This window comes from Trachurus japonicus, chromosome 8 (genome assembly GCF_045865225.1).
Source record: "Trachurus japonicus isolate A0001 chromosome 8, Traja_1.0".
Classification (NCBI taxonomy): domain Eukaryota; kingdom Metazoa; phylum Chordata; class Actinopteri; order Carangiformes; family Carangidae; genus Trachurus; species Trachurus japonicus.
This window is the reverse complement of record NC_140914.1, coordinates 33175882-33195426: the sequence shown is the minus strand read 5'-3', so window position 1 is coordinate 33195426 and position 19545 is coordinate 33175882.

Below are 19545 nucleotides of genomic sequence, written 5' to 3'. Positions count from 1 at the left end.
GCTCTCATTCAGCTCAATGCATTTTTTTCACATCAGCAGGAGAAGGAGCTCAACTTTGTAACTTGCTGTTAAGTGCTTTTTAATTCATTTTAATTCACCAAAAAATAGTCACAGGTCACAAAAAAGTCCTCTTCTTACTTGGTGTGGCTAATTTATATTAATTTCTTTTTGTTTTAAGCATCATTGAAAAATCTCACATTCATCAAAGTCTCAACCTCTCACTGTAGTGTAGGGGGTAGGGTAACTGCTTGCCAACCCTAAGGTCACCGGTTCGAATCCAAGGGAAGAATTCTTGTTATGTTATGTTGAATTCTGCTCTCCTCCCCCGCCTTCAATTGGTTACAGGTGTTTGTTATCTCCTTGATTACTCATACCAGTTTGCAGCACATCATCACATTACAATGAATGACAACAGTCTTGAAAGCAGTGTGCTCTCTGTAGCCGAGTGGCAGAGTAAAGGCTTAGTGATCATATGGTCATGGGTTCGATTCCTGCCTCAGTCATTTCACATCATTGCTTGACTTTTGATTCCAATTATTCAGCTGTCATTGGACAGTCTTTGATTCCTCATAGTATAAAGCTCATTGTAACTCAGGTTCTCTGTGGCCATATGGTTAGTGTGTTAGGTGTTGTGCTATTTCAAGAATTCATATATCAAAACGTGCAGCTTTTTTTGAACTTTATCGGCGTTACTTTTCTCTTTTTAACTATTTATACTTTTTAAAATATTAAACTTTTTCTGCAAATTAAACTCTAGACAAATTATTTTCTCCAGTTTTGTAGCCACACTTGTCTTCTGGCTAAAATTCTGGTCAAAAATGCAAAGAGACTTAGATAATAATTTTAAATATTTTTTAAATGCAGCCAGGGAGCTCTCTGCACATCATCACATTACAATGGCAACATGCTTATGTCTGTGCTCTCTGTGGTGAAGTGGCAGAGTAAAGGTTTAGTGATCATGAGGTTGTGGGTTCGATTACTGGTTCAAATCTTGCCTTATCAACAATTATAGTGAATTATTTTCCCAGTCGTCCTCTGTTGACTTCTGATAACTTGCTTCATGTTGAAACTGCTGCTCTCAGCCTGAAATTCACAGAAATTTTCATTCTAAGTCTTACTTGGTGTGGCTAATTTCTGCACTTTCCTTACCTTTTTTTTTAAAGCAGGAGCCAGTGATCCTCTTATTAAAGGTTTTCTTTGCCACTCACATACTGTCTCTGCCTGTAGCCTAGTGGTTAGCTTGCTGAGCTGGAGACCTGAAGGTTACTGGTTCAAATCTTGCCTCAATAACAATTATTCACAGAAATTTTCATTCTAAGTCATTCAAGCTTGACTCTCAAGCTTTCTTGATGTCAGAGTGAGACAGAGTGCAGCTCATCAACAGACAACAGTCTCTGCAACTGTGTGTGCACTGTGGCCTAGAGGCAGAGTGGAAGTCTATTGACCATGAGGTTGTGGGTTCGCGTCCGACCTTGGTCAAACATTTGTATGGTGATCACTGCTTGCACTATTTGCTAATTCTGCAACAGCGTTCAGCTGCTGTCAGCAGTCACACCATTTCCATTCTTGGAAATGCTTTTTCTAGTTAGTGTGACTGCTGAAGCAGTCACACTATTGTTCTTCTGTTTGGCCATTTTCTTCCGCCTTTTTACGGTCTTCTTCTAGTCCTTCATACTTTGTGCTATTTCAACAATTCATATATCAAAACGTGCAGCTTTTTTTGAACTTTATCGGCATTACTTTTCTCTTTTTAACTATTTATACTTTTTCAAATATTTAACTTTTTCACAAAAAATCTCACATTCATCAAAGTCTCAACCTCTCTTCACCACAACTCCACTGTAGTGTAGGGGGTAGGGTAACTGGTTGCCAACCCTAAGGTCACTGGTTCGAATCCAAGGGAAGAATTCTTGTTATGTTATGTTGAATTCTGCTCTCCTCCCCCGCCTTCAATTGGTTACAGGTGTTTGTTATCTCCTTGATTACTCGTACCAGTTTGCAGCACATCATCACATTACAATGAATGACAACAGTCTTGAAAGCAGTGTGCTCTCTGTAGCCGAGTGGCAGAGTAAAGGTTTAGTGATCATATGGTCATGGGTTCGATTCCTGCCTCAGTCTTTTCACTTCATTGCTTGACTTTTGATTCCAATTATTCAGCTGTCATTGGACAGTCTTTGATTCCTCATAGTATAAAGCTCATTGTAACTCAGGTTCTCTGTGGCCATATGGTTAGTGCTCAGTCATTCAAGCTTGACTCTCAAGCTTTCTTGATGTTGACAGTGTGCAGATCATCAACAGACAACAGTCTCTGCAACTGTGTGTGCACTGTGGCCTAGAGGCAGAGTGGAAGTCTAATGACCATGAGGATGTGGGTTCGATTCTGACCTTGGTCAAACATTTGTATGGTGATCACTGCTTGCACTATTTGCTAATTCTGCAACAGCGTTCAGTTGCTGTCAGCAGTCACACCATTTCCATTCTTGGAAATGCTTTTTCTAGTTAGTGTGAATGCAAAAGGCATTCACACTATTGTTATTCGGTTCGGCCATTTTCTTTATTTTTCTTCTTACTACTTTCCGCCTTTCTACGGTTTTAAACTAGTCCTTCATACTTTGTGCGATTTCAACAATTCATATATCAAAACGTGCAGCTTTTTTTGAACTTTATCGGCATTACTTTTCTCTTTTTAACTATTTATACTTTTTAAAATATTTAACTTTTTCTGCTAATTTTTTCCCATAGGAATGCATTGAAAACATCTTCAAACTTTTAAAATTTTCTTACTACTTTGAACCTCTAAAACGTCAGCATACTTTCTCCCACAGACTCCATTTGACTTTTAAACTGTAGACAAACTTTTAATCTATTCACATATTACTCAGCTTATTGATATCTTCAACAGTTTTTAGGTATTTGGCTGTTTTAAAATCATTAAAATTTTCGACAAAATCCAACTTTATAATGGTTGTGTATTGCGCTTAACGAGCAGGGCTTAGAGTGAGTGACATCATCGTTAGAGTGAGAGGGATCGAAAAAACATTCAGGATTTTTTCTGGATAAATTGCCAGCATGGCCACAAATTAAACTCTAGACACATGATTTCCTCACCGGTTTGTAGCCACACTTGTCGTGTCTCATCTGATGTGCTCAAAACAGCAGACAGACTTACAGAATTGTCTCAATGAGCTTAATTGTCCAGCTAGACCCGCTCCAGTGGCTCATCCACTTCAATATAAAAGTAGGAGCTGATTTTTTTAGAAAAACAGAAATGCCCCCCTTTTCTACCTTGCGACGGCAAGAAAAGTTTTTGCCCTACAAACATTTAATGCACATTGGCTCGCTCAGGAAGGTCTCCTTGCCCCGATGGTCAGGACCACATTCTGATAAGAGTTACGGTTCTCTTTTACTGGGCTGTTTTGGGAAGCTGCACAGAGCTCAAATCTCTCTGCTCTGCTCTGCTCTGTGTGCAGTTGGTCCAGCTGTTGGGGCCAGCTCGTTATCATGTCTATTAATAGAACAGTGCAGGTGCAGCCTGGCCGCTCGTTAAGATGTTTTTAAACACAGCCCCACACACACACATGATAAACCAGACTGACAGAGGATGTCCACGCACAAACACAGGCATCACACTCACACAGACAGACACACACAGACACTCACACACAGTCACACATGCACGCATACACAAACAGACAAACACACAAACACAACACTGTTCCATACAGTAAAATGTAAGCATGGTAGTCGCCATGGTAACTTCTGAGGGCAGGCTGCCACACAGGTGTAATCAATCAGATCATTAGGGAGAGAGGAGTTCTGTGGCGCTTATCAACAATTTTACTTTCTGCACATGTACACACAGACAGAGAGACCGTCAGACTCACACACCCAGACACACACACACAGGTTTTCAGCTCAAATTCATCAGCCTCTCAATTATTTTATACTTTTGATGTAAACATCTCCAACAATTTATATTTTTCTCATGAATTTCAGTTCAGACATTTAACCTTTCCACCTCTATAAATAGTAGTGTAATTCCAGGTGGAGCCTAGGACATAGGATCTATCTATCTATCTATCTATCTATCTATCTATCTATCTATCTATCTATCTATCTATCTATCTATCTATCTATCTATCTATCTATCTATACCCCTCCCTATTTGTTAACCCCTCTGATCTATCTATCTATCTATCTATCTATCTATCTATCTATCTATCTATCTATCTATCTATCTATCTATCTATCTATCTATCTATCTATCTATCTATCTATCTATCTATCTATCTATCTATCTATCTATCTATCTATCTATCTATCTATACCCCTCCCTATTTTTTAACCCCTCTGATCTATCTATCTATCTATCTATCTATCTATCTATCTATCTATCTATCTATCTATCTATCTATCTATCTATCTATCTATCTATCTATCTATCTATCTATCTATCTATCTATCTATCTATCTATCTATCTATCTATCTATCTATACCCCTCCCTATTTTTTAACCCCTCTGATCTATCTATCTATCTATCTATCTATCTATCTATCTATCTATCTATCTATCTATCTATCTATCTATCTATCTATCTATCTATCTATCTATCTATCTATCTATCTATCTATCTATCTATCTATCTGTACCCCTCCCTATTTTTTAACCCCTCTGATCTATCTATTCTTTCTTTCTTTCTTTCTTTCTTTCACTCCATTTCTGTCTTTTTACTTCTTTGTTTGCTTGATTGTTTCTTTCTTTCTTTCTTTCTACTCCTTTTCTCTTCCTTTGTTTTTCTTTCTTTCTTTCACTCCATTTATGTCTTTTTACTTCTTTGTTTGTTTGTTTGTTTGTTTGTTTGTTTGTTTGTTTGTTTGTTTGTTTGTTTGTTTGTTTGTTTCTTTCTTTCTTTCTTTCTTTCTTTCTTTCTTTCTTTCTTTCTTTCTTTCTTTCTTTCTTTCTTTCTTTCTTCAGCTCATTCAGCATTGCATTCACACCATTTCCATTCTTGGAAATGCTTTTTCTAGTTATTTTTCCACTTCCGGCCAACTTTCGGTTCGCTACTAGTCCTGCAACTTGAAGAGTTGCAGGCCAAATTATATATCAAAACGTACGGCTTGATTGGGATCGGTGTGCTATTACTTTTCTCAACAGTATACGAATTTTTCGCGACATAAGTCGCGAAAAACTGCGCAAAATTTTTGCATGTAAGTCAATGGGACCGGCGGAAAAAAAAGACCAATCATTGGAGTTTAACAAACGTCTACTGCTCAGGCATACTTTCACCTAGAGACTCCATTTAAACTTTAAACAGTAGACACAAGTCTTGTGTATTGTCGTATTACTCCACGTTTTGATAGGTCATATAGTTTTTGATCAATCCATGATCAATGACCATGATCATTTTTGGAGAAATTATTAGATTATAATGGGTGTGTATTGCACGGAATGTTCGTGTCAGAGTGGGTGACATCATCGGTTAGAGTGGGAGAGATGCCAGAAAAACTCCAGATTTTTTCTCTATCCAAACTCCAAACGGCCACAATTCACACTCTACACACATAATTTCGGCCACGGTTGTAGACGAGCTCATCCTTGATCTCTTAATCTGCTCAAAATATCAGAGTGACTTACAGAATTTAAACTCTGAGCCTCTAAGTGCGGCCACGTCTGTCTCTGCTCCTCATTGAGTCCAATACAAATATTTTCTGAGAGAAGCAGAACGGCCTGATGTTTTAAAACTGCCAGCGTCGCCAAAATATTTACTGTAGAAACACCAAATCGTACCAAAATTTTCAGTAAGTCCTTAGAGCAATGTGATCTGTCTTTTGTTCTGATAGGAGTTACCGTTTTCTCACCCTAAGCCTAAATGTGAGACCGGTGCAGAGGCAGAAAATGGCTCTTTTTCTCCACGTTTCTGTCTGTCTCAGCCTGCGGGGGCCCCTATCGCCGTGGTAACCTCTTTGATCCTCAGGCCAGAGCTCGTTAACTTCATAAACAATCCACCTGGCGCTCGTTTAAATGTTTATAAACACAGACACAGCTAAATCAGACTGACACAGGATGCAGCTACTAACTAATTATGTGTCAAGTCAGTCACACACACGCACACACAGACTCTAGAGCCAGCTTCATGTGATTACAGTCACACACACACACACACACACACACACACACACACACACACAACCTAATGTGGTTACAGCTCCTCCATATCAGTGCTTATAGAAAGATGATCATGTGTCTGTCTGATCAGCTCTGTCTTGACCTTAAGATCGTGGGTTTGATTCCCATGTTGACAGAGTTGGCACAACCCGCAGTAGCTCCCGTGGCCCATTCAAAATTTCCCGAGAGGAAATTTTCTAGTTTATGATGCTTTTTTAAGCATCATTGAAAAATCTCACATTCATCAAAGTCTCAACCTCTACTTCATCTGAAGTGTTGGAATGGCCTAGTGGATAAGGTTCCTGCCATCTAACCACAAGGTCACAGGTTCAAATCCCACCTGAGCCGTCTTGTTAGTGTGTCAGCCACTTTGAACTTTAACCAATACCACTTGGTCTGGTCACATGATCAAACTTGATAATGCATATGCGCCCCCACCTATTCTCTTTACCTCTTTCAATCTTGGTTTGTGTTAACATGTTTCTTGTTTATACCACTGCACTAAGATTGATTTGCACTGGAACTACAGCTTTAGGCTCGTTAACTTCAGAGTGAGACAGAGTGCAGTTCATCAACAGACAACAGTCTCTGCAACTGTGTGTACACTGTGGCCTAGAGGCAGAGTGAAAGTCTGCTGACCATGAGGTTGTGGGTTCGAAACCTACCTTGGTCAACCATTTGAATGGTGATCACTGCTTGCACTATTTGCTAATTCTGCAACAGCGTTCAGCTGCTTTCAGCATTCACACGCATTTCCATCAGGAAATGCTACTTTAAAGCATTCACACTATTGTTCTTCTGTTCGGCCATTTTCTTCCGCCTTTTTACGGTCTTCTTCTAGTCCTTCATACTTTGTGCTATTTCAACAATTCATATATCAAAACGTGCAGCTTTTTTTGAACTTTATCGGCATTACTTTTCTCTTTTTAACTATTTATACTTTTTCAAATATTTAACTTTTTCTGATTTTTTTCAGCTTTATAATGGGTGTGTGTTGCGTCTGGAGACCTGAAGGTTGCTGGTTCAAATCTTGCCTCAACAACAATTATAGTGAATTATTTTCCCAGTCGTCCTCTGTTGACTTCTGATAACTTGCTTCATGTTGAAACTGCTGCTCCCAGCCTGAAATTCACAGAAATTTTAATTGTAAGTCATTCAAGCATGACTCTCAAGCTTTCTTGGTGTTGACACAGTGTGTATCCAACAGGTGCAGCTTTGGGCTCGTTAACTTCAGAGTGAGACAGAGTGCAGCTCATCAACAGTCTTTACAACTGTGTGATCATGAGGTCATGGGTTCGACTCCTGCCTCATTCATGTTGTACTTTCTGCTAGAGACTTCATTCAAATTCATTTTTGGACTTTATCGGATGTATTCCAATTTTTTATACTTTTTATACTTTTTCAAATATTTAACTTTTTCAGATTTTCAATGAGTGTGTATGGGGTTGGGTCAGAGTGGGTGACGTCATCGTAGAGTGCAGGAGATCCAAAAAAGCGACTGGAACTTTTCTTCTGAAACTGCCAGAAAAGCTACAAATGACACTCTACACTCATGATTTTGGAAACAGTTTGTAGCCACGCTTGTCTTCTGTCTCACAATGCCGTCAAAAATGCACAGAGACTCAGAGAATAATTTAAAATATTTTTTAAATGCAGCCAGGGAGCTCTCTGCTCTCATTCAGCCCAATGCATTTTCAACCACTGTAGTGTAAGGGGTAGTGTGGCCGCTTGCCAACCCCAAGGTCACTGGTTCGAATCCAAGGGGAGCACTCTTATTATGTTATGTTGAATTCTGCTCTCCTCCCCCGCCTTCAATTGGTTACAGGTGTTTGTTATCTCCTTGATTACTCATACCAGGTTGCAGCACATCATCACATTACAATGAATGACAACAGTCTTGAAAGCAGTGTGCTCTCTGTAGCCGAGTGGCAGAGTAAAGGCTTAATGATCATAAGGTCATGGGTTCGATTCCTGCCTCAGTCATTTCACATCATTGCTTGACTTTTGATTCCAATTATTCAGCTGTCATTGGACAGTCTTTGATTCCTCATAGTATAAAGCTCATTGTAACTCAGGTTCTCTGTGGCCATATGGTTAGTGTGTTAGGTTACCACTCATTAAGTTGTGGTTTCAATTCCTTCCATGGACATGTTTCTTGTATGCCATTCCGCATGTCTTTGTCAATTTATTCTGCTAATTCAGCATGGTTCAGCATTGGGTTTCAGCATTCACACGCATGTTCCGTTAGGAAATGCTGTTTCTAGTTAGTGTGACTGCTGCAAACGTGCAGCTTTTTTTTAACTTTATCGGCATTACTTTTCTCTTTTTAACTATTTATACTTTTTCAAATATTTAACTTTTTCTGATTTTTTTCAGCTTTATAATGTGTGTGTGTTGCGTCTAACGAGCAGAGCTAGAGTGGTGCCAGAGTGGATAGAGGCAAAAAAACATTCTAGAGTTTTTCTGGCTAAACTGTCAGCACGGCCACAAATTAAACTCTAGACAAATTATTTTCTCCAGTTTTGTAGCCACACTTGTCTTCTGGCTAAAATTCTGGTCAAAAATGCAAAGAGACTTAGATAATAATTTAAAATATTTTTTAAATGCAGCCAGGGAGCTCTCTGCTCTCATTCAGCTCAATGCATTTTTTTCACATCAGCAGGAGAAGGAGCTCAACTTTGTAACTTGCTGTTAAGTGCTTTTTAATTCATTTTAATTCACCAAAAAATAGTCACAGGTCACAAAAAAGTCCTCTTCTTACTTGGTGTGGCTAATTTATACTAATTTCTTTTTATTTTAAGCATCATTGAAAAATCTCACATTCATCAAAGTCTCAACCTCTCTTCTCCACAACTCTGTCTGTAGTCCAGTTGGTAAGGTGGCCGCTTGCCAACCCCAAGGTCACTAGTTCGAATCCAGGCTGAGCAATCTTTTTATGTGATGTTGAATTCTGCTCCCCTCCCCCACCCTCAATTGGTTACAGGTGTTCGTTAAGAGACGCATTAATTGCTTCTGCCACCGTTTGCAGCACATCATCACATTACAATGGCAACATGCTCATGTCTGTGCTCTCTGTGGCGAAGCGGCAGAGTAAAGGTTTATTGATCATGAGGTCATGGGTTCGATTCCTGCCTCATTCATGTCGTACTTTCTGCTAGAGACTTCATTCAAATTCTGATTTGTAGACAAACTTCTAATGGCTCAGCCTGAAATTCACAGAAATTTTCATTGTAAGTCATTCAAGCTTGACTCTCAAGCTTTCTTGCTGTTGACACAGTGTGTTTCCAACAGGTGCAGCTTTGGGCTCGTTAACTTCAGAGTGAGACAGAGTGCAGCTTATCAACAGACAACAGTCTTTGCAACAGTGTGTACACTGTGGCCAAGAGGCAAAGTCAAAGTCTTCTGACCATGAGATTGTGGGTTCGAATCCTACCTTGGTAAACCATTTGTATGGTCATCACTGCTTGCACTATTTTCACAAAAGAGTCCTCTACTTACTTGTTGTGGCTAATTTCTGCACTTTCCTTACTTTTTTTTTTAAGCAGAAGCCAGTGATCCTCTTATCAAAGGTTTTCTTTGACCCTCACATACTGTCTCTGTCTGTAGCCTAGTGTTTAGCTTGCTGGTCTGAAGACCTGAAGGTTGCTGGTTCAAATCTTGCCTCAACAACAATTATAGTGAATTATTTTCCCAGTCGTCCTCTGTTGACTTCTGATAACTTGCTTCATGTTGAAACTGCTGCTCTCAGCCTGAAATTCACAGAAATTTTCATTCTAAGTCATTCAAGCTTGACTCTCAAGCTTTCTTGATGTTGACAGTGTTTCCAACAGGTGCAGCTTTGGGCTCGTTAACTTTAGAGTGAGACAGAGTGCAGATCATTAACAGACAACAGTCTCTGCAACTGTGTGTGCACTGTGGCCTAGAGGCAGAGTGGAAGTCTACTGACCATGAGGTTGTGGGTTCGATTCCGACCTCGGTCAAACATTTGTATGGTGATCACTGCTTGCACTATTTGCTAATTCTGCAACAGCTTTCAGCTTTCAGCTGCTTTCAGCAGTCACACCATTTCCATTGTTGGAAATGCTTTTTCTAGTCACACTGTGACTGCTGAAAGTCACACTATTGTTCTTCTGTTCGGCCATTTTCTTCCGCCTTTTTACGGTTTTAAACTAGTCCTTCATACTTTGTGCGATTTCAACAATTCGGTAACACTTTATTTTAAGGGGTCCTTGTTCCTGTGTAGTTACCTAATTAATTACAGTGTAATTACCTATGTAACTGCATGTGATAGCATGTACTTACATTGTAATTACATAGTGTATTTTGGTGTACTTACAGGTCCTTGTTACACTTGTAATAAGAAATGCTTGTTACAATACCTGGTCAAAGTGGCCTCTCTCTTTGGGGAAGGGGTACATCTGCAAGAAAAATGGGTGAAACCACAACCCATGTTGCCTGGGCAACCTTTTCCATCAATCTTCCTCCTGCCTCTTGAGTCTTGGAACATTTATGCTGTTTCACAACTTCTATGTAACAGTTGTGTTAATACACCGTTGTTACTCTTTGATACAGTGTAATAAGAACATTAAAGTGTACCTGCTGGGATACCTCAGTTCTTAACCATTAACTGCAATAACCAGTGTCTTCGATAGTGTACCACGTGTGCTGTTACACAACTTAGTATATGTAACAGTTGTGTTAGTACACCGTTGTTACTCTTTGATACAGTGGAATGAGCACATTAAAATAAAGTGTACCTGGGTTGGGATACCTCAACTCTTACAAATTAACTGCAATAACCAGTGTCTTTGTACTGTCTTTGAGGGTTAAAAAAGTGTGTGCTTTTGTTCAAAGAAACCACGTCCGAGTGAGTGGTCTTCTCTTTGGTTCAGAGAAACCGCGTCGAAGTGAGCGCTCGGCTCGTCAAGTCCAGCTATGTTGTGTTTTTTCTGTTGCATGCTCACTTCTCATGCTCGGGTGTAAAAGTGAGCACAGACGGCTAAACAGACTGCTAAATAATATTGTTGGATGCTTTTGCCTTGGGGAATGTCTATCTGTGAGTAGAATATGTCAATAGTGTTACATGATTGTGTATTTTTGTAATTAAGACATGATTAGTTATGTTTTCGGTAAATATACCTTGCTAGCTTTCAGTCTATGCTAACTCTTTTCATTTTGTTAATCTGGATGCTAATTGAAGTGTACCTATTCATGCAATGCTACTGTAAGTACTGTAAGTAAATTGTGTTTCTGTGATCATTTCAGTTTTATGGAGGAGAAATAGAGGACTCCATTAAAGGACAGGAAAAGATCAAGCCTTGTGGTTTTTTGGGGATAATAAAAATAAAGGACGATAAAGGAACACTGAAATGCATTTTTTTGAGTGTGTGGTTTTATGCATACAGATTGCTGATGATGTTTTCAGTTCCATATGAATTGAGTTATCCAGCATTGTCTCATTTTCTGAAAAAATGCTATTCTAGTTATTGGTTTATGTAAAAATACTTGAGTACCAAGTTTCTGCATGATGTTACATGTAAGTATGTAGCGGGTACACTTTATTTTAATGTGCTTATTCCACTGTATCAAAGAGTAACAACGGTGTACTAACACAACTGTTACATATACTAAGTTGTGTAACAGCACACGTGGTACACTATCGAAGACACTGGTTATTGCAGTTAATGGTTATGGTATCCCAGCAGGTACACTTTAATGTTCTTATTACACTGTATCAAAGAGTAACAATGGTGTAGTAACACAACTGTTACATATACTAAATCGTGTAACAGCACACGTGGTACACTTTATTTTAATGTGCTTATTACACTGTATCAAAGAGTAACAACGGTGTACTAACACAACTGTTACATATACTAAGTTGTGTAACAGCACACGTGGTACACTATCAAAGACACTGATTATTGCAGTTAAGGACTGAGGTATCTCAGGTACACTTTAATGTTCTTATTACACTGTATCAAAGAGTAACAACGGTGTACTAACAGAACTGTTACATATACTAAGTTGTGTAACAGCACAACAGGTACACTTTATTTTAATGTGATTATTACACTGTATCAAAGAGTAACAACGATGTACTAACACAACTGTTACATATATTAAGTTGTGTAACAGCACACGTGGTACACTATCAAAGACACTGATTATTGCAGTTAATGTTTATGGACTGAGGTATCCCAGCAGGTACACTTTAATGTGCTTATTACACTGTATCAAAGAGTAACAACGGTGTACTAACACAACTGTTACATATACTAAGTTGTGTAACAGCACACGTGGTACACTTTATTTTAATGTGCTTATTACACTGTATCAAAGAGTAACAACGGTGTACTAACACAACTGTTACATATATTAAGTTGTGTAACAGCACACGTGGTACACTATCAAAGACACTGATTATTGCAGTTAATGTTTATGGACTGAGGTATCCCAGCAGGTACACTTTAATGTGCTTATTACACTGTATCAAAGAGTAACAACGGTGTACTAACACAACTGTTACATATACTAAGTTGTGTAACAGCACACGTGGTACACTTTATTTTAATGTGCTTATTACACTGTATCAAAGAGTAACAACGGTGTACTAACACAACTGTTACATATATTAAGTTGTGTAACAGCACACGTGGTACACTATCAAAGACACTGATTATTGCAGTTAATGTTTATGGACTGAGGTATCCCAGGTACACTTTAATGTTCTTATTACACTGTATCAAAGAGTAACAACGGTGTACTAACACAACTGTTACATATATTAAGTTGTGTAACAGCACACGTGGTACACTATCAAAGGCATTGGTTATTGCAGTTAATGTGTAAGGACTGAGGTATCCCAGCAGGTACACTTCAATGTGCTCATTCCACTGTATCAAAGAGTAACAAGTGTGTATTAACACAACTGTTACATAGACTAAGTTGTGTAACAGCACACATGTTCCAAGACTCAAGAGACAGGAGGAAGATTGATGGAAAAGTTTTCCCAGGCAACATGGGTTGTGGTTTCACCCATTTTTCTTGCAGATGTACCCCTTCCCCAAAGAGAGAGGCCACTTTGACCAGGTATTGTAACAAGCATTTCTTATTACAAGTGTAACAAGGACCTGTAAGTACACCAAAATACACTATGTATTTACAATGTAAGTACATGCTATTACATGTAGTTACATAGGTAATTACACTGTAATTAATTAGGTAACTACACAGGAACAAGGACCCCTTAAAATAAAGTGTTACCTACTTTTTAAAATATTTAACTTTTTCTGTAAATTAAACTCTAGACAAATCGTTTTCTCCAGTTTTGTAGCCACACTTGTCTTCTGGCTAAAATTCTGGTCAAAAATGCAAAGAGACTTAGATAATAATTTAAAATATTTTTTAAATGCAGCCAGGGAGCTCTCTGCTCTCATTCAGCCCAATGCATTTTTTTCACAGCAGCAGGAGAAGGGGCTCAACTTTGTAACTTCTCCACAACTCTGTCTGTAGTCCAGTTGGTAAGGTGGCCGCTTGCCAACCCCAAGGTCACTAGTTCGAATCCAGGCTGAGCAATCTTGTTATGTGATGTTGAATTCTGCTCCCCTCCCCCACCCTCAATTGGTTACAGGTGTTCGTTAAGAGACGCATTAATTGCTTCTGCCACCGTTTGCAGCACATCATCACATTACAATGGCAACATGCTTATGTCTGTGCTCTCTGTGGCGAAGTGGCAGAGTAAAGGTTTATTGATCATGAGGTCATGGGTTCGATTCCTGCCTAATTCATGTCGTACTTTCTGCTAGAGACTTCATTCAAATTCTGATTTGTAGACAAACTTCTAATTGCTCATTTATGATGCTTTTTTAAGCATCATTCAAAAATCTCACATTCATCAAAGTCTCAACCTCTAGTTCATTGCAAGTGTTGGAATGGCCTAGTGGATAAGGTTCCTGGCATCCAACCTCAAGGTCACAGGTTCAAATCCCACCTGAGCAGTCCTGTTAGTGTGTCAGCCACTTTGAACTTTAACCAAAACCACTTGGTCTGGTCACATGATCAAACTTGATAATGCATATGCGCCCCCACCTACTCTCTTTACCTCTTTCAATCTTGGTTTGTGTTAACATGTTTCTTGTTTATACCACTGCACTAAGATTGATTTGCACTGGAACTACAGCTTTGGGCTTGTTAACTTCAGAGTGAGACAGAGTGCAGCTCATCAACAGACAACAGTCTTTGCAACTGTGTGTACACTGTGGCCTAGAGGCACAGTGAAAGTCTACTGACCATGAGGTTATGGGTTCGATTCCTACCTCGGTCAAACATTTGTATGGTGATCACTGCTTGCACTATTTGCTAATTCTGCAACAGCGTTCCACTGCTTTCAGCAGTCACACCATTTCCATTCTTGGAAATGCTTTTTCTAGTTAGTGTGACTGCTGAAGCAGTCACACTATTGTTCTTCTGTTTGGCCATTTTCTTCCGCCTTTTTACGGTCTTCTTCTAGTCCTTCATACTTTGTGCTATTTCAACAATTCATATACCAAAACGTGCAGCTTTTTTTGAACTTTATCGGCATTACTTTTCTCTTTTTAACTATTTATACTTTTTCAAATATTTAACTTTTTCTGATTTTTTTCAGCTTTATAATGTGTGTGTGTTGCGTCTAACGAGCAGAGCCAGAGTGGTGTCAGAGTGGATAGAGGCAAAAAAACATTCTAGAGTTTTTCTGGCTAAACTGTCAGCACGGCCACAAATTAAACTCTAGACAAATTATTTTCTCCAGTTTTGTAGCCACACTTGTCTTCTGGCTAAAATTCTGGTCAAAAATGCAAAGAGACTTAGATAATAATTTAAAATATTTTTTAAATGCAGCCAGGGAGCTCTCTGCTCCCATTCAGCTCAATGCATTTTTTTCACATCAGCAGGAGAAGGAGCTCAACTTTGTAACTTGCCGTTAAGTGCTTTTTAATTCATTTTAATTCACCAAAAAATAGTCACAGGTCACAAAAAAGTCCTCTTCTTACTTGGTGTGGCTAATTTATACTAATTACTCTTTATTTTAAACATCATTGAAAAATCTCACATTCATCAAAGTCTCAACCTCTCTTCTTCACAACTCCACTGTAGTGTAGGGGTTAGGGTGGATGCTTGCCAACCCTAAGGTCACTGGTTCGAATCCAAGGGAAGAACTCTTGTTATGTTATGTTGAATTCTGCTCTCCTCCCCTGCCTTCAATTTGTTACAGGTGTTTGTTATCTCCTTGATTACTCATACCAGTTTGCAGCACATCATCACATTACAATGAATGACAACAGTCTTGAAAGCAGTGTGCTCTCTGTAGCCGAGTGGCAGAGTAAAGGTTTAGTGATCATATGGTCATGGGTTCGATTCCTGCCTCAGTCATTTCACATCATTGCTTGACTTTTGATTCCAATTATTCAGCTGTCATTGGACAGTCTTTGATTCCTCATAGTATAAAGCTCATTGTAACTCAGGTTCTCTGTGGCCATATGGTTAGTGTGTTAGGTGTTGTGCTATTTCAACAATTCATATATCAAAACGTGCAGCTTTTTTTTAACTTTATCGGCATTACTTTTCTCTTTTTAACTATTTATACTTTTTCAAATATTTAACTTTTTCTGCAAATTAAACTCTAGACAAATTATTTTCTCCAGTTTTGTAGCCACACTTGTCTTCTGGCTAAAATTCTGGTCAAAAATGCAAAGAGACTTAGATAATAATTTAAAATATTTTTTAAATGCAGCCAGGGAGCTCTCTGCTCTCATTCAGCCCAATGCTGAGAGTTCTCCACAACTCTGTCTGTAGTCCAGTTGGTTACTAGCCTGGCTCTCGCCAGACCCTTGTAGTTCCGCAAAGCTCCACCAGAGGCGCTACGCTCAGCTTCACACAAGGGTCTGGACTCGAGGCCAATGCAAACTTCTTCCCCGGAGCAAAAAATAATGAACCAATCAGGATCGCCGGGCGGGACTTTCTGAGGTGTGACGTAGCGCTGAAGCGACTGTTTGAGTCAAACAACAATGGCGGCTCGCAGTGAGTGGCTGAAGTAGCACGTCATTCAAGATAACGGACAAGTGGTTTATCCAATCACATACAAGATTTTTTTACAAGGCCCCGCCTTCTGAAATGAATCGCCTATGGAGCAGTCCCAGACCCTTGTGTGGAGCTCAGCGTAGCTTTGCGGAACTACAAAGGTCTGGCGAGAGTCAGGCTAGTTGGTTACAGGTGTTTGTTAAGAGACGCATTAATTGCTTCTGCCACTGTTTGCAGCACATCATCACATTACAATGGCAACATGCTTATGTCTGTGCTCTCTGTGGCGAAGTGGCAGAGTAAAGGTTTATTGATCATGAGGTCATGGGTTCGATTCCTTACTTTTTTTTTTAAGCAGAAGCCAGTGATCCTCTTATCAAAGGTTTTCTTTACCCCTCACATACTGTCTCTGTCTGTAGCCTAGTGGTTAGCTTGCTGGTCTGGAGACCTGAAGGTTGCTGGTTCAAATCTTGCCTCAACAACAATTATAGTGAATTATTTTCCCAGTCGTCCTCTGTTGACTTCTGATAACTTGCTTCATGTTGAAACTGCTGCTCTCAGCCTGAAATTCACAGAAATTTTCATTCTAAGTCATTCAAGCTTGACTCTCAAGCTTTCTTGATGTTGACAGTGTGCAGATCATTAACAGACAACAGTCTCTGCAACTGTGTGTGCACCGTGGCCTAGAGGCAGAGTGGAAGTCTAATGACCATGAGGTTGTGGGTTCGATTCCGACCTTGGTCAAACATTTGTATGGTGATCACTGCTTGCACTATTTGCTAATTCTGCAACAGCGTTCAGTTGCTATCAGCAGTCACACCATTTCCATTCTTGGAAATGCTTTTTCTAGTTGACTGCTTCAGCAGTCACACTATTGTTCTTCTGTTTGGCCATTTTCTTCCGCCTTTTTACGGTCTTCTTCTAGTCCTTCATACTTTGTGCTATTTCAACAATTCATATATCAAAACGTGCAGCTTTTTTTGAACTTTATCGGCATTACTTTTCTCTTTTTAACTATTTATACTTTTTCAAATATTTAACTTTTTCACAAAAAATCTCACATTCATCAAAGTCTCAACCTCTCTTCTTCACAACTCCACTGTAGTGTAGGGGTTAGGGTGGCCGTTTGCCAACCCCAAGGTCACTGGTTCGAATCCAAGGGAAGAACTCTTGTTATGTTATGTTGAATTCTGCTCTCCTCCCCCGCCTTCAATTGGTTACAGGTGTTTGTTATCTCCTTGATTACTCATACCAGTTTGCAGCACATCATCACATTACAATGAATGACAACAGTCTTGAAAGCAGTGTGCTCTCTGTAGCCGAGTGGCAGAGTAAAGGTTTAGTGATCATATGGTCATGGGTTCGATTCCTGCCTCAGTCTTTTCACTTCATTGCTTGACTTTTGATTCCAATTATTCAGCTGTCATTGGACAGTCTTTGATTCCTCATAGTATAAAGCTCATTGTAACTCAGGTTCTCTGTGGCCATATGGTTAGTGCTCAGCCTGAAATTCACAGACATTTTCATTCTAAGTCATTCAAGCTTGACTCTCAAGCTTTCTTGATGTTGACAGTGTGCAGATCATTAACAGACAACAGTCTCTGCAACTGTGTGTGCACTGTGGCCTAGAGGCAGAGTGGAAGTCTAATGACCATGAGGATGTGGGTTCGATTCTGACCTTGGTCAAACATTTGTATGGTGATCACAGCTTGCACTATTTGCTAATTCTGCAACAGCGTTCAGTTGCTATCAGCAGTCACACCATTTCCATCCTTGGAAAAGCTTTTTCTAGTTAGTGTGACTGCTGAAGCAGTCACACTATTGTTCTTCTGTTTGGCCATTTTCTTCCGCCTTTTTACGGTCTTCTTCTAGTCCTTCATACTTTGTGCTATTTCAACAATTCATATATCAAAACGTGCAGCTTTTTTTGAACTTTATCGGCATTACTTTTCTCTTTTTAACTCTTTATACTTTTTAAAATATTTAACTTTTTCTGATTTTTTTCAGCTTTATAATGTGTGTGTGTTGCGTCTAACGAGCAGAGCTAGAGTGGTGCTAGAGTGGAGAGAGGCAAAAAAACATTCTAGAGTTTTTCTGGCTAAACTGTCAGCATGGCCACAAATTAAACTCTAGACAAATTATTTTCTCCAGTTTTGTAGCCACACTTGTCTTCTGGCTAAAATTCTGGTCAAAAATGCAAAGAGACTTAGATAATAATTTAAAATATTTTTTAAATGCAGCCAGGGAGCTCTCTGCTCTCATACAGCTCAATGCATTTTTTTCACAGCAGCAGGAGAAGGAGCTCAACTTTGTAACTTGCTGTTAAGTGCTTTTTAAATCATTTTAATTCACCAAAAAAATAGTCACAGGTCACAAAAAAGTCCTCTCCTTACTTGGTGTGGCTAATTTATACTCATTTCTCCTTATTTTAAGCATCACTGAAAAATCTCACATTCATCAAAGTCTCAACCTCTTTTATTCACAACTCTGTCTGTAGTCCAGTTGGTAAGGTGTCCGCTTGCCAACCCCAAGGTCACTAGTTCGAATCCAGGCTGAGCAATCTTGTTATGTTATGTTGAATTCTGCTCCCCTCCATCACCCTCAATTGGTTACAGGTGGTCGTCAAGAGACAAACTTCTAATGGCTCATTTATGATGCTTTTATAAAGACCCACTCCCGTGAAAATCGTGTTTTTTGAGCTTTTCACATGTTCCTGTGGCATTTTTCTTGTGTTAGAGCACATATCAGCAGAAAAGGAAGTGCAAAATTGCATTTCTGAGTTTTTCTGCCTTCAAACTGCTGTGAACCAATGGCAGACTCAAACTGGCAGTTTCAGGGAGACTGGAGCTGATGTGTCACAGCTCCAGGGGAGGGCACTAGTGCTACAAGCTGCCGCCCCGTTCTTCATCTGGCTCAGAGGTGAAAGGCTTGACAGCTCAGTGTAGCTGTCAAGGTATAATAGGTATAGCTCACCTGGTAGAGCAGCTATCACTGTGAGCAAGGACTATGCTCCAGTCTGTGATCGAATCCCAGTGTAGAGTTTTACACTAAATGCGCTGAATCTGTAATTATACAATGTCCAGCTGTCAGCAACCGGGGGGCAAAGTCAAAGTCTTCTGACCATGAGATTGTGGGTTCAATTCCTACCTTGGTCAACCATTTGTATGGTCATCACTGCTTGCACTATTTTTTACAAAAGTGTCCTCTACTTACTTGTTGTGGTTAATTTCTGCACTTTCCTTACTTTTTTTTTCAAGCAGAAGCCAGTGATCCTCTTATAAAAGGTTTTCTTTGCCCCTCATATACTGTCTCTGTCT